The sequence below is a fragment of the Protopterus annectens genome, chromosome 5.part0, assembly GCF_019279795.1.
Source record: "Protopterus annectens isolate FY-2018-M chromosome 5.part0, PAN1.0, whole genome shotgun sequence".
Taxonomy (NCBI): Eukaryota; Metazoa; Chordata; order Ceratodontiformes; family Protopteridae; genus Protopterus; species Protopterus annectens.
In genome coordinates this window covers 562,890,462-562,906,909 of record NC_056735.1, presented here as the reverse complement: position 1 = coordinate 562,906,909, position 16,448 = coordinate 562,890,462, and positions in this window count along the sequence as shown.

Below are 16,448 nucleotides of genomic sequence, written 5' to 3'. Positions count from 1 at the left end.
AGACCCCTGTCCCTGTGGGCACCTAATCTCAGGATCCACTGAAGTTCAATCTCCTCAGTATATGTGACAATGTCTCCCATGCGTACTGATGGTGAAACAACATGGAGGACCTGAAATAAAAATCTATGTTCTTGTCCCTTTTCTAGTATATGTTTGGCCAAAGCACTACTGTTATCATGTCTATTAACACAATAATAATGGTCCCTAATTCGCTCTCTAAGGGAGCGATTGGATTTACCTACATAATATCTGAAACAAACATTGCAATGGGCAACATACACTATATTACGTCTCAAACAACTGGCCTCCGCTCTAATTGCCCATAATCTCCCACTATCTGGGTGTTTAAAATAGTGTGACTCATCTATATAGCAGCATTGTGCACAGTTTCCACACTTAACCGTCCTTCCATAATCTATAGAACCTGCCGAAGGATGAGAAGCTTGACATAGGAGTTGTTTTAAATTAGTCATGTTTCTGTATGTGTACCTAGGACAAGAACCAACTATGTCTTTAATTTGGTCATCACATATTAAGATGTTCCAATTTTGGGAAATCACATTCTGAAGGATGTTAGTGTTGTTGCTATAGGGTATCACTAAGTGTTCAACCCTAGAAGTCGAGATATCTCGTACAACACAGCTAGTTGAATCAGAGAAGAAAGGTTGTGCTCTATTCCTTCTTAGTTCATCCATGTTGGAGTATACATCCTGTATCTCCCTGATATTGTACCCACGCCCAATCAACCCTGTTTGTAATGTTGTTAATTCTTGATGGTACAATGTATCAGTACTTGATAGTCTGGAGAGGCGCATTGCCTGTCCTTTAATAATATTTTTAAAGATCCGAGGGTTGTGCATACTTCGTCTATGTAAAAATTATGCTTTGTAGCATGTTTTCCTATGTACACTTGTTCCTATTAACCCATTCTCCCTAAACACTTTTACATCCAGAAAATCAACTGCCTGTCTGGAATAATTCAGAGTGAATTTAATAAAATTAGTTGCATCATCTAACGCTTGTTTAAATTCTACCAATGTCTCAATTGGACCATCCCACAACAAAAACAAATCATCTACAAAGCGCTTGAAAAACAGTATATGTCTATTGCCTACAAGATATCTCGATTCAAATTCAGCCATAACTAGATTGGCGTAGCTATTGGCACAACTAGTGCCCATAGCTACGCCAGTCTTTTGTCTGTAACAGATGTTATTGTACAAGAAGATGTTGTTTTCTAGTACGACTTCAACCAAAAAGCAAAGAAAGTCTGCCCTGTTTGGGGTAAGTACTGCTGTTCTGTGAAAAAAGGATTTCAAGAAAGCCAAACCTTGGTCATTAGGTATACAAGTGAACAATGATATTACGTCCAAAGTCACAAAGATGACACTATCTGGTAGTGGAACATGACCAACTTTTCCATAGAGACTTCTCAGAAAATCTTCAGTATCACGTAGAACATACTCATGATTTAATAAACATTTCTTCAGTTGACTATCTAGATATATCGAGATTGGCTCAGTGAGCCATCCGGCTCCTGATACTATGGGTCTGAGCTATGGTAACAAGGGATGTTTATGAATTTTAGGTAGTCCACTAATTGTAGGTATTAGTGGTAATTCTACATCAAAGTAAGTAAACTCCTGCTCAGTAATCAGTCCCATTAGTCTACATTCTTGGATAGCATTACTAACTCGAACCTGTATGTCACTTACATGGTCCAAGGAGATAATCTCATATGAATCACTGGTTAGAAGCTGTGTCATTTTATAAGAATAATATTTCGTATCAAGTACCACTATAGGGCCACCTTTATCAGCTGGTCTTATCGTGATGTCTTTGTTCTGACGTAATTCACACAAAGCTTCACTTTCCTGTTTGGTTAAGTTGTTCATCTTTTTGTTTGAGGAGCATGCCATTTCTTGATATAGCTGTGTTTCTACTGCTTTAATAAAGATATCCAAATTGGATTGCAAATGTGGTGTGAAGGTGCTCTTTTTCTTGAAATCTTTACATTGTCGCCTACTTGATTGCGATTCTTCTTGTTCATATAGTAGCTTCAGATTCACCCTACACGCAAATAGCCTCACGGATAAAAGTGCTTGGCTAATATCCATATTAGTGGTCGGTATAAATGATAGACCCCTCTCCAAAATGTTTATCTCAGGTTTAGATAGTGTGTAACCAGAGATATTGTGTACTAAAGATGAATGATCAGGGTATAGTCCTCTCCTGATATCTTGACTATTCGATGTAATATTCATACACTGGGATTCCAATATCTCTGAAGAGTCCTTTGTTGCTGGTGTAATGGTGGAGGATCTTTCCTCTTGGCTCCACGATTGTTGTCATTGTGGCATTAACTAAAGCCTCGGATTTAGTTCCGTGGCTGCGGGAGAACATAGATTGTTTACAAGTGTGCACGCTTAGACTTTTGAAATGTTTAATGCTTTTAATATTTTAACTAAGGAAAGTTATACTGTTTTAATTAAATGGAGTTTATTAAATGTGTGTTTGCGTAACTTCACAGGAAGTTACGTTATTGATTGTGTAGGAATGATTGGGTGGAATTATCTCACCCAGTGTATTTAAAATCTTACTTTATTTTTTGCATCTTATCTGATGAAGCGGGTGTGTCTACCTGCGAAAGCGCTCACCTACATAATAAACAAAATTGTTTTTAAACAATACCTATTGGTTATTACAACTTATGCTTTTTAGAGCCTGAGATTTTGGACTCTTGAGGTGCTATTCCATTGTGCTTGTGAACTTGGATTTTCGTGTTCCTTCCATTGGGGTCTGGTTGTTTTTACATTTCTTGGGATATTTCGCTTTGGTGTTTCCTCATTTCTTCCTTTTTTGGCGATATGGAAGGGGCCTTAAATGAAACTGCAGTGGCAGAGATGCTTCGAGATACAGCGATAAAGAGACTGCGGAATTTTATTGAGGACAATGATAACCCGTTAATAGGAATGAGTGAGTACACAGAACCTATGAATATGAATTTAGAGACTCGGAATGAAGTGATAATTAAAAATCTGAAAAAAGACTTTGAAAATGAATTATGCAGAGTCAAAAGACTAACTGCACAAAGATTTCATATGGAAGCATGTCTGAACCTGGGGGTCGTCCCACGAGGACTCCGCATTCTTACAATGCCAACATACGGGAATACATATCCTTCACTATTAGCCAAGTGGCAACAAATCAATCTCAAAGCCAGCAATGAGTATATGAAGTTATTGATAGATTTTTTTCGGCCGATGGAAAACAGTATTAAGGACAATATACTTGAGATTCAGAATAAGCTAACAGAACAGTGTGGTACTGATGAAATCGACATATATTTACAAGAGACTATGGATAGAATCAGTCGATATGAAAAGAATCTACTCAACAATAAGCGTAGAAAACTGGCCAGAGATTCTTTTGATTTTGCAAACAATAATGTTTTTGTTTGGCCAAGAACTTTTGAGAATGGTCAACACAGTGATATGATGAATAGGGGAAATATTGATCCTCAGAGACCAGTGGTGAGACCTAGGCCTGCAAATGGAACAAGGGATGAACAGGTTTCTACAAAAGAAGTGACGGAGAGAGGTCAAGCATCCTCAAAAGATTTATTACAAGGCGTTCAACATATTGATACACATGTACAAGATAACAGTCATGCGAATATGCCACCATCAACGATTAATCATGTTACATCACCTGAACAATCCAGTTCAGTTTATACTACACCGAATGATGAGACAACAACATACTCAGCAGCTGTTACCAACAGAACCAAACCAGAAGCGATCTCTAACAATACTCTGTCAGGAGCTGTTCGCAGGAAGATACAATTAGATGGTGACCATGCGACGGATTTTCCATTACCCATCAGGATAAACAGAAAACGATCAATAGACTCAGACAACAATCGTGGAGCCAAGAGGAAGGATCCTCCACCATTACACCAGCAACAAAGGACTCTTCAGAGATACTGGAATCCCAGTGTATGAATATTACATCGAATAGTCAAGATATCAGGAGAGGACTATACCCTGATCATTCATCTTTAGTACACAATATCTCTGGTTACACACTATCCAAACCTGAGATAAACATTTTGGAGAGGGGTCTATCATTTATACCGACTACTAATATGGATATTAGCCAAGCACTTTTGTCCGTGAGGCTATTTGCGCGTAGGGTGAATCTGAAGCTACTATATGAACAAGAAGAATCGCAATCAAGTAGGCGACAATGTAAAGATTTCAAGAAAAAGAGCACCTTCACACCACATTTGCAATCCAATTTGGATATCTTTATTAAAGCGGTAGAAACACAGCTATATCAAGAAATGGCATGCTCCTCAAACAAAAAGATGAACAACTTAACCAAACAGGAAAGTGAAGCTTTGTGTGAATTACGTCAAAACAAAGACATCACGATAAGACCAGCTGATAAAGGTGGCCCTATAGTGGTACTTGATACGAAATATTATTCTTATAAAATGACACAGCTTCTAACCAGTGATTCATATGAGATTATCTCCTTGGACCATGTAAGTGACATACAGGTTCGAGTTAGTAATGCTCTCCAAGAATGTAAAATAATGGGACTGATTAATGAGCAGGAGTTTACTTACTTTGATGTAGAATTACCACTAATACCTACAATTAGTGGACTACCTAAAATTCATAAACATCCCTTGTTACCAGAGCTCAGACCCATAGTATCAGGAGCCGGATGGCTCACTGAGCCAATCTCGATTTATCTAGATAGTCAACTAAAGAAATGTTTATTAAAGCATGAGTATGTTCTACGTGATACTGAAGATTTTCTGAGAAGCTACTACGGAAAAGTTGGTCATGTTCCACTACCAGATAGTGTCATCTTTGTGACTTTGGACGTAATATCACTGTTCACTTGTATACCTAATGATCAAGGTTTGGCTTTCTTGAAATCCTTTTTTCACAGAACAGCAGTACTTACCCCAAACAGGGCAGACTTTCTTTGCTTTTTGGTTGAAGTCATACTAGAAAACAACATCTTCTTGTACAATAACATCTGTTACAGACAAAAGACTGGCATCGCTATGGGCACTAGTTGTGCCAATAGCTACGCCAATCTAGTTATGGCTGAATTTGAATCGAGATATCTTGTAGGCAATAGACATATACTGTTTTTCAAGCGCTTTGTAGATGATTTGTTTTTGTTGTGGGATGGTCCAATTGAGACATTGGTAGAATTTAAACAAGTGTTAGATGATGCAACTAATTTTATTAAATTCACTCTGAATTATTCCAGACAGGCAGTTGATTTTCTGGATGTAAAAGTGTTTAGGGAGAATGGGTTAATAGGAACAAGTGTACATAGGAAAACATGCTACAAAGCATCATTTTTACATAGACGAAGTATGCACAACCCTCGGATCTTTAAGAATATTATTAAAGGACAGGCAATGCGCCTCTCCAGACTATCAAGTACGGATACATTGTACCATCAAGAATTAACAACATTACAAACAGGGTTGATTGGGCATGGGTACAATATCAGGGAGATACAGGATGTATACTCCAACATGGATGAACTAAGAAGGAATAGAGCACAACCTTTCTTCTCTGATTCAACTAGCAGTGTTGTACGAGATATCTCGACTTCTAGGGTTGAACACTTAGTGATACCCTATAGCAACAACACTAACATCCTTCAGAATGTGATTTCCCAAAATTGGAACATCTTAATATGTGATGACCGAATTAAAGACATAGTTGGTTCTTGTCCTAGGTACACATACAGAAACATGACTAATTTAAAACAACTCCTATGTCAAGCCTCTTATCCTTCGGCAGGTTCTAGAGATTATGGAAGGACAGTTAAGTGTGGAAACTGTGCATAATGCTGCTATATAGATGAGTCACACTATTTTAAACACCCAGATAGTGGGAGATTATGGGCAATTAGAGCGGAGGCCAGTTGTTTGAGCCGTAATATAGTGTATGTTGCCCATTGCAATGTTTGTTTCAGATATTATGTAGGTAAATCCAATCGCTCCCTTAGAGAGCGAATTAGGGACCATTATTATTGTGTTAATAGACATGATAACAGTAGTGCTTTGGCCAAACATATACTAGAAGAGGGACAAGAACATAGATTTTTATTTCAGGTCCTCCATGTTGTTTCACCATCAGTACGCATGGGAGACATTGTCACATATACTGAGGAGATTGAACTTCAGCGGATCCTGAGATTAGGTGCCCACAGGGACAGGGGTCTGAATGACACTGTCTCTATTAAACCACATCTTAAAAGAAGGCGCCTATAGATATTGCAGTATATTTTTATATTTTTACATTTTTACATTATATACCGGTGGCAATCCTATTTCCTAGTATGTAGGATGGTTTTGCAACATTTGTTTGAATATATTCAAAGATCTTATTCAATTGTGAACATTTCAAGATTTCATACATCTATATTAGTTTATATGAGTAGCTGTTAAACTTGGGTAGCTACATCTTATAGACACCATATACCAGGTGTCTGAACACAGACCTTATTATTTAATTGATTTAAATTGTAGATTCATTTTTTTCATCTTATTTTACCCATATCATTGGTTTTATATATAGTTTTTGCATTTTTTGTATTTTTTGTATTTTAGTCCATGTGCGTTGCTAAAATGTTACCGTACGCATTATTGGGGTTGAACATGCGCATCAAGGAGTAGAGACGCCATTTTTCGCGTTGTATAACAGGATCACGCAAACATTGAAGTGAGCGTCTGGTACTGACAATCCCACAATAACTATTTTACATATACCTTTGGATTATTTGAACAAGGAGCATGGATGTACGTTTATGCAATGTGTTACAGTATATAAGGAGTGGATATAAGGTAAATTGTAAACTCAATTTTAAATGGTGTTGTTCAGATTGTTAGATGTTAAATGTAAGTCAGATAGCACTGTGACGATTATTTTTTAGTAACAACTAGCAGTTGCGATCAGCCTTCATTGCTACAGGGATTGTGGCATTAACTAAAGCCTCGGATTTAGTTCCGTGGCTGAGGGAGAACATAGATTGTTTACAAGTGTGCACGCTTAGACTTTTGAAATGTTTAATGCTTTTAATATTTTAACTAAGGAAAGTTATACTGTTTTAATTAAATGGAGTTTATTAAACGTGTGTTTGCGTAACTTTACAGGAAGTTACGTTATTGATTGTGTAGGAATGATTGGGTGGAATTATCTCACCCAGTGTATTTAAAATCTTACTTTATTTTTTGCATCTTGTCTGATGAAGCGGGTGTGTCTACCCGCGAAAGCGCTCACCTACATAATAAACGAAATTGTTTTTAAACAATACCTATTGGTTATTACAACTTATGCTTTTTAGAGCCTGAGATTTTGGACTCTTGAGGTGCTATTCCATTGTGCTTGTGAACTTGGATTTTCGTGTTCCTTCCATTGGGATCTGGTTGTTTTTATATATATATATAAATATATATATATATATATATATAGATATATATATATATATATATATATATATATATATATATATATATATAGTTTACTATTATAATTCCAAAGTGCATTCAGTCGAAAGCTGGTGTCTCGGACTCCCAAGTGCGAAAGTGACAATGTCGAATTCCAACATTGCCGAAAGTACATTTCAAATTTGACCTTCAAACGAATTATGATAGTAAACCTATATATATATATATATATATATATATATATATATATATATATATATATGTGTGTATGTGTGTTTGTGTGTTTGTGTGTATCCTTGTATCTGTAAATATGTTTTATTAATTTCTTATTTGATCCAATGGGCTTCATCTGGGCTATGCCTGCAAATGGTCCATTGAGATCAGTGCACTACCCTTGGAAACAAATATAAAGAAAGAAAGAAAGAAAGAAAGAAAGAAAGAAAGAATGACATAGAAGGTGTCTATTTTTACTTTAGAGTCATCAGTAAAGCTATATTTATTAAGGTTTAATAAATTGTTTTTGCACATATTTTATGCTAAGCAGGAAGGTTGATATATTGTGTGTGCAAGAGACCAGATGGAAGGGGAGCAAGGCTAGGTGTATCGGAGGTGGGTTCAAATTGTTTTATCATGGTGTGGATGGGAGGAGAAATGGCGTAGGCATTATCCTGAAGGAACAGTATGCTAAGGGTGTTTTGTAGGTGAAAAGAGTGTCGGATAGAGTGATGTTTATGAAGCTGGAAATTGATGGTGTAATGATGAATGTTGTTAGCGCATATGCTCCACAAGTTGGGTGTGCGATGGATGAGAAAGAAACATTTTGGAGTGAGTTGGATGAAGTGGTGATGACTGTACCCAAGGGTGAGAGACTGGTGATTGGAGCAGATTTCAATAGGCATGTTGGTGAAGGGAACAGAGGGGATGAGAAAGTGATGGGTAGGTTTGATGTTAAGCAAAGGAATGCAGAAAGTCAGATGGTAGTGGATTTTGCGAATAGGATGGACATGGCTGTGTTGAATACATATTTTAACAAGAGGGATGAGCATAGGGTGACATACAAGAGTGGAGGAAGATGCACACAGGTGGATTATATCTTATGTAGAAGATCCAGTCTGAAGGAGAGTGGAGACTATAAAGTGGTGGCAGGGGAAAGTGTAGTTAGGCAGCACAGGATGGTGGTTTGTAGGATGACATTGGTGATCAAGAAGAGGAGGATGAGTGTGAGGGCAGCACCAAGGATCAAATGGTGGAAATTGAAAAATGGTAATTGTGAGGTGATGTTCAGGGAAGAGTTAAGACAGGCACTAGGTGGCAGTGAAGAGTTACCGAATAGCTGGGTAACTATAGCAGAGCTAGTAAGAGAGATGGCTAGAAAGGTGCTTGGTGTGACATCTGGAAAGAGGAAGGAGGACAAGGAGACCTAGTGGTGGAAAGAAGAAGTACAAGAGAGTATACAGAGAAAGAGGTTGGCGAAGAAGAAGTGGTATTGTCAGAGAGATGAAGAAAGTAGACAAGAATATAAGGAGATGAGGTGCATGGCAAAGAGAGAGGTGGCGAAGGCTAAGGATAAGGCGTATGATGAGTTGTATAAATGGTTGGACACTAAGGAGGGAGAAAAGGACCTGTACCAATTGGCTAGATAGAGGGACCGAGCTAGTAAAGATGTGCAGCAGGTAAGGGTGATAAAGGATAATGAGGGAAACATGCTCATAAGCGAGGAGAGTGTGTTGAGCAAATGGAAAGCGTACTTTGAGGGGCTGATGAATGAAGAGAATGAGAGGGAGAGAAGGTTGGATGATGTGCGGATAGTGAATCATGAAATGCAGTGGATTAGCAAGGAGGAAATAAGGATAGCTATGAGGAGGATGAAGAACGGAAAGGCTGTTGGTCCAAATGACATACCTGTGGAAGCATGGAGGTGTTTAGGTGAAATGGCAGTGGAGTTTTTAATTAGATTGCTTAATGAAATCTTGGAAAGTGAGAGGATGTTTGAGGAATGGAGAAAAAGTGTTTTGGTACTGATTTTTAAGAATAAGGGTGATGTGCAGAGCTGTAGTAACTACAGAGGGATTAAACTGATCAGTCACAGCATTACGTTATGGGAAAGAGTAGTGGAAGCTAGGTGATGATTAGTGATCAGCAGTATGGTTTCATGCCAGGAACGAGCACTAGAGATGCGATGTTTGCTTTGAGAGTGCTGATGGAGAAGTACAGAGAATGACAGAAGGAGTTGCATTGTGTCTTTGTGGATTTAGAGAAAGCATATGACAGGGTGCCTACAGAGGAGTTGTGGTATTGTATGAGGATGTTGGGAGTGTCAGGGAAGTATGTAAGAGTGGTAAAGGATATGTACGAGGGTAGTGTGACAGCAGTGAGGTCTACAGTGGGAGTGATGGATGGTTTAAGGTGGAGGAGAGATTACATCAAGGTTCAGCTCTGAGCCCTTTCTTATTTGTAATGGTGATGGACAGGTTGACAGATGAGATCAGACAGGAGTTCCCATGGACTCTGATGTTTGCAGATAACATTGTGATCTGTAGTGAGAGTAGGGAACAAGTGGAGGAGACCCTGGAGAGGTGGAGATATGCTCTAGAGAGAAGAGGAATGAAGGTCAGTAGGACTAAGACAGGATATATGTGTGTGAATGAGACGGAGGATAGAGGAATGGTGAGGATGCAGGGATACTTGGGATCAACAGTTCAGAGTAATGATGAGTGTGGAAGAGAGGTTAAGAAGAGAGTACAGGCAGGATGGAATGGGTGGAGAAGAGTGTCAGGAGTGATTTGTGACAGACGAGTACCAGTAAGAGTGAAAGAGAATGTCTACAAGAGGGTAGTGAGACCAGCTATGTTATATGGGTTGGAGACAGTGGCATTGACAAAAAGGCAGGAGTCAGAGCTTGACATGGCAGAGTTGAAGATGTTAAGATTTGCACTGGGTGTGACGAGGATGGACAGGATTAGGAATAAATATATTAGAGGGTCAGTCCAGGTTGGAAGGTTTGGAGGCAAGATTATGTTGGTTTGGACATGTGCTGAGGAGGGATGCAGAGTATATCGGGAAAAAAATGCTAAGGATGAAGCTGCCAGGTAACAGGAAAAGAGGAAGTCCTAAGATAAGGTTCATGGATGTGGTGAGAGAGGACATGCAGGTGGTTGGTGTGACAGAGCAAGATGCAGAGCACAGGAAGAAATGGAAACAGTTGATCTGCTCTGGCGACCCCTGATGGGAGCAGCCGAAAGAAGAAAAAGAAGAGGTGTTCTCTTAATTCCTGATTCTGTGCCATCTGATGGCACTTTCTGATTATAACATAAGGGAGATAAAACAATGTGTAGCTCAATACCTGCTTTGCCAGTAACATTTATTAAGATTCTATAGTATTCTATGTTATTGAATCTCATTATTTATTCTGTGCATGGCTCAGACTTTCCTAAGGGCTTGGCAGAGCAGTGGAGTTCAGGTGATGTTTGCTGCCACAAAAGTTCAATCTGTGTGTTAGATGTTGCAGTACTGAAATGGAGCCAGGTCTGACATGCAGGTGTAGTTACTTGACCATGAAACTGTACAATGGAGGAATTCTACCTATTGAGTAGCATTTTACCCATCCAAGATGCGAGTTGGGTTTGAAGGTCTACTGCCCAGCATGGATTTAAATATATTTTTGAACACAACACTGTAAGTCATCCCCACATGAGTTTGGGGGTTGGGACATATATAAATGGAAGCCAGTACTGTAGGCAATCTGGCTTCTGTCCAGATACTGCATTCTGTATGCATTGTTTCATACAGGTACATGTTCCACTTTGCCAAGAAGCACATTCAGTTCAGTTAATTTTCTTTCCGGCACTAATGCAGTCAAAGCATAGCACACACAAACATACTTACTTCAGGCTATCATTGTGAATATTCACATATCCTAATTTTCTTTCTATGAGTGATCATCCCGTGGTAGACAACTATTTATATCAGTTTTACATGTGTGTTATTACTCTGTATGCCAATAATTATGTACTTTAGTAGCAATTGTATCCTGCTCCTTTTCTCTTGTATTACTTCTTTTTTGAATAAAAAAATAGTTATTTATTCATTTATTGTCTTACTGTCTGACTGATTGATTGCTTGTGAAGAAAACTGCATTACTTTGTATGATGAAGTAAATTGCAGACTACAGAAAATGCACCAAATCCACTGCAGACTGTTTATCTTCTTTAATGCATCATCAAAATGAAAGATCCCATGACTCAGTCTCTGGAAGTACCTGACAGTTTCTAAGTGAACAGAAAAATGTAAAATTAAGTTTATTATTAAGCCTAATAGAGTTCCAGTGTAGAATCAAGTAAAACTACATAATTTAGAATCAGAACACCCACTTTACACAACGATAGTACAGTTACTTCAAAAAGAAACAGTACAAAAATACTTTTACACATGATCTTTCTCTTTATGTGCTTCTATAACTGAAAGAGGAAGATATTTTGAAAACATTAGAGTTTTATTTGTAAAATTACTGAGATTCTTTTGAGTTTCCCCATTTTGTTTTTGAAAGAATTATGTAATAATGTTGATTTGTCTAGTGAAATGTATTGGAATGTTGTATTTGAAACAATGATAACTTAATAAGGCTGCACTATGGATAAGCACTATATACCACAACTTGAGCAGATGTCATAAAAGCACAGTTCATAGAAACAGAGTATGATGCAGTATGTCATATCATGAGAATGAATGCCATTGTAACCCTATATTTGGTATCTATTTATAAAACTTCGACATCATTCTCCCCTGGATATAACAGACTCAACTATTCAATTCACCAAAGGGTGTTATTCTAGCACTAGGAATTTCAGTGCAGCATAATACTAAAATTGAAATTAACAAACTGCTTTATTTGGTATATGGAGTTTTGGTGATGCCATATTTACAATTAACAACCACAAAAATATTGCTTTGTCTGATAGAATACATATAATATCTATTTAGAATGCAACACTAATCCAGGAAATATATATTTTGGCTTGCCACTTCACAGCAAAGCCTGAAGATAAACACATAAGCGCACACACACACACACACACACACACACACACATATATATATATATATATAGAGAGAGAGAGAGAGATAGCTATAGATATATATATATATATATATATATATATATATATATATATATATATATATATATATGTATGTATATATATATAAATAAAGTAGAAACCAAGAATAGTGCACCAGATAAAACTATAATAGTGAACTGAGTGTGCACGATTGTGACAATAAGGCAGTATTTTAAACCTCTTTTAGAGTTCTTGATAAAACATTTACAGAGTGCCCTCAATAAATTACATTTGTAATGCATCTGTGATGGCTGTTCTAGATTTTTGAGTTTTGGTGCATCTCTATCCTGATTTTGTCTGCAGCACATTGCCCTTTCTAAATCATAAAAGTTAGGAGATAACATATTTTCAGTTCCATAATGTTGCAATGTCTTCAGAAATATGTATGTTTTTTTCCTCCTTATATAATCATAGCTTAGCACAGGCAGTCTCTGAATAGGTGCTGTATTCAGCAGGCTGAGATGAAACTCACCCCTAAAGGAAACTGAGTGAAATGCAAAATGTCAGACTGTAACAGTAAAAAGGCCTATGCAAATACACACTTGGCACCTATATATAAAATAATATATTTTAATTCCTATTTAAGATATCATTATAAATTGTTCAAAATATAACACACAGATATAAATGTACTTAAAACTGTAACTTTACTGTCACAGATTAAATGCTGGTCAATAATGAATTTAATTCCACCACCTGGTCTGCATACAAGGAGGGAAAAGTAATTCTTCTGGAGAAATATGTATAATTTTGTCAGCTAATATAGTAACAGTCAAGTACACATAGTGTATACTCTGGATATGAGCATTTTGAGCAGAAGTCATATTCATCCATTATATAACTGAGCATAATGCACCACATCACATTATAAACATGAAATTAGTATGCATGCCTATATCTTATAGGACATGCTTTAAATCCTTTTGACGGTTCTTTATAAAACCTTAAAAGAGATGTTATTGTAAACTAAGGTATACAGTACAACTATAGCTGTCTTCTAACTTCATGGATCTGAATACATCTCAGTGTTGATTTTGACAACAACACAGTTCTCTTTTCTACATACAGCTGTAGGCAATGATTTATTTACAGTGTGAGAAAAGTGTCATTGTCTGATGAAATCTGACTTTTGCTTCAGATGTAATGACACCTTAATACACATATACTCTTGATATCTGATACATTCTGTGTTCTCAGCAGAGGTCATATACCCACCACCTGTAAAGAAAACTTTGTAAAATGTTCCATGTCAGACAGTCACAGTAAAATTGCTCTAAATGACCGTGTCTAACAGACAGCATTTCAGACTGTTTTGATAGTCATTTATAAAACTTTCAGGAAATTTTCTTTGGAAAATCAGATATAAAAGTGACATGCAACTGCCATTCCACCATAAGGGATGTTAATGCATCTGAGATCTGTTTATTTATTTTTTGTGTGTGTGTGTCTTTTTGTTTAATGTGATTATAAAAGATACAATCATCCACTAGTATATATACTTTGCTTTCATATTATTTTGGTGCTGTCCTTCCAAAGTGTTCATACAAATCCAAAATGAGAAATTGAATATAATAAGAAATACACCTTTACATGTTACACTTTTCTTCTATAGTGACTTTAATTATTTCTTTAGGTTTTTCAGTGGTGTTTGTATTTCCACTCTCCTCCCCCACTATTCTTTATTAGCCATGTTTTTCATTTATTCGCCCCCTTTCCTTCTCTGTGGATTTATCCATTCTTTCCTATCTTGTTTTATTTCTAGGTTGAGTCCCCCTTTCCTGTTTTAAGTTTGCCTCTTCCCCTACTTGTCATTCTTTGCTACTGATGTCTGAGCTGTTCTCTGGATCTAATGATGTTCTAGCATCAGATCTTTTTCCTACTTTTTGACATTCTTTCAGTGTTCACTTCCCCTTCTTCATTTTATTTCTTTCATTATCTTTCAGGGTTTTTTGTGTGTTGTTCCTATTCAGTTGTTACCAATTCCAGATTTTTATTCCTCCTTCCATGGCTAGTATCTGTTCCCTTATTTTCTTTCCAGTTTTTTCCTGGTTTGTGAATACTCCTAAAAGGCGTAGTTCACTCCTGTTTTGGAATGAAATTCCCCACATTTCCTCATTCTTCCACCTCCTTCTCCCATATAGTTTTTGCTCATTCACACTCCAAGAACATGTATATACCTCTGGCCTTCTCTGCGCCAGATCTCCAAAATGTGTAATCTTTTCCACCTCCTTTATGTTTATTTCATGAGGGTGCTAGATGCAACCTGTGTAGTATTCTCATTGGTGTACCCCATCTCCTGTTTAAGATTTTTTCTCACATTAACCAGCCTCCATACCTCTTCCCATTCCTCATCTGATACAAGTCCATCTTATTTTCTTTTCCCATCTTTCCCTGAGTCTCTGTTTTCTTCTTCTCTTTCCTGCCTAGTGTCTTTGTAAATCAGTCCACTTCTCCCTTTCCATTTTATCCATTATTTATCCATTTCTTGTTTCCTTCAGTGGTCTCCACTACCTGTTTCCTAACATTCTCTCATATTTTTCTTCCACCCTATTTTTTACAACCCACCTCCTTTTACTCTTTTCCATACTTCTTCCCATTCTTCTCCTTTAATCAGTGTTACTTTTCCATCCTGGTCTTCCTGGACAATTTGTTCTAGATTGTGCCATTCATCTTATGTCATGATTCTTTTTTTCTTCTTCCTATCCTTCTTTTACCCATTCTTCTATTTCCCACGTCCCTCCCTCTAAACCTATAATGTTCTCTAGTATTCATTTTAGCTCTATTTGGTTTAGTGCTAATTAGGTCTTCAGCTTTGTAGTCTGTTATGAATTTTTCTTAATTTTTACTATGTCATATTAGATCACATATACCCCAGACATGTACTGCATTCTGTTTCTGAGAAAAGGTCATATACTAAACCATAACTGAAACTGAGGATAATGCAACATGCAAAAACTGGATAGTAATAATATACTTGTGGAGTCTTACATTTGGTACTAGTAAAAAACATATATATCTATGCATGTCTGCATTTTCAGAAATATAAATAAAACGTCCACATAATTAAAGCAGGAACAATGAGTGCAAAGTGTATCTGAAATTGGTCTTCTTTTTTAAGGGACTCAAATACAACTTAGCTCTGAATTTGATGAGTGTAAAATGTTATCTTCCTCATATGTAATTTTGTTGATGTCTCAGACAAAAATGTTGATTTCTTTGGAAACAAAATATCAAGATCTTTTTTTTATTTATTATGCAAAGATAGCTCAGTAAGGATGTATTCAGGAAAGGTGCTACAGAATCTAGCATGTGCAGATGTCATATGCACAACAGTAATGGAAATAGTGAAATGCTTAGGAAACCCTACATTTTGACACAGATGTATAAAGGGAAACATGAATGTCTGTCTTTCAGACTTCATTACAAATGTTTTTAGGCAATAACAAAAGGATACATAGCTAAAAATGCATCTGAAATGTTTTTATACCTTTAGGATTTTAATGCAGTTCGGGTCTATATTACTACAACGAACACTTAAATGTTTGAATCTGTAAAGGTCGACCTTTACAGATCGAACATTTAACTGTTCGAAATAGTAAAAAAGGATATAAAAAAAGAAAAAAACATGTAGAAAGGATTTAGGCAGGGGGGCAATCCCCCCTACACTCCCCACACCCCCCTGCTACTTAAATATACCAACTTCGAGATCGCACTTCAGTGAAGTACAGTGAGGAAATGGGAAATTTCCCATTCCCTACACTGTAACGTGATTTTGGAGTTGGTATATTAAAGTAGGGGGGTGTGGGGGGTGCAGGGGGGTTTGCCCCCCTGCTTAAACCCTT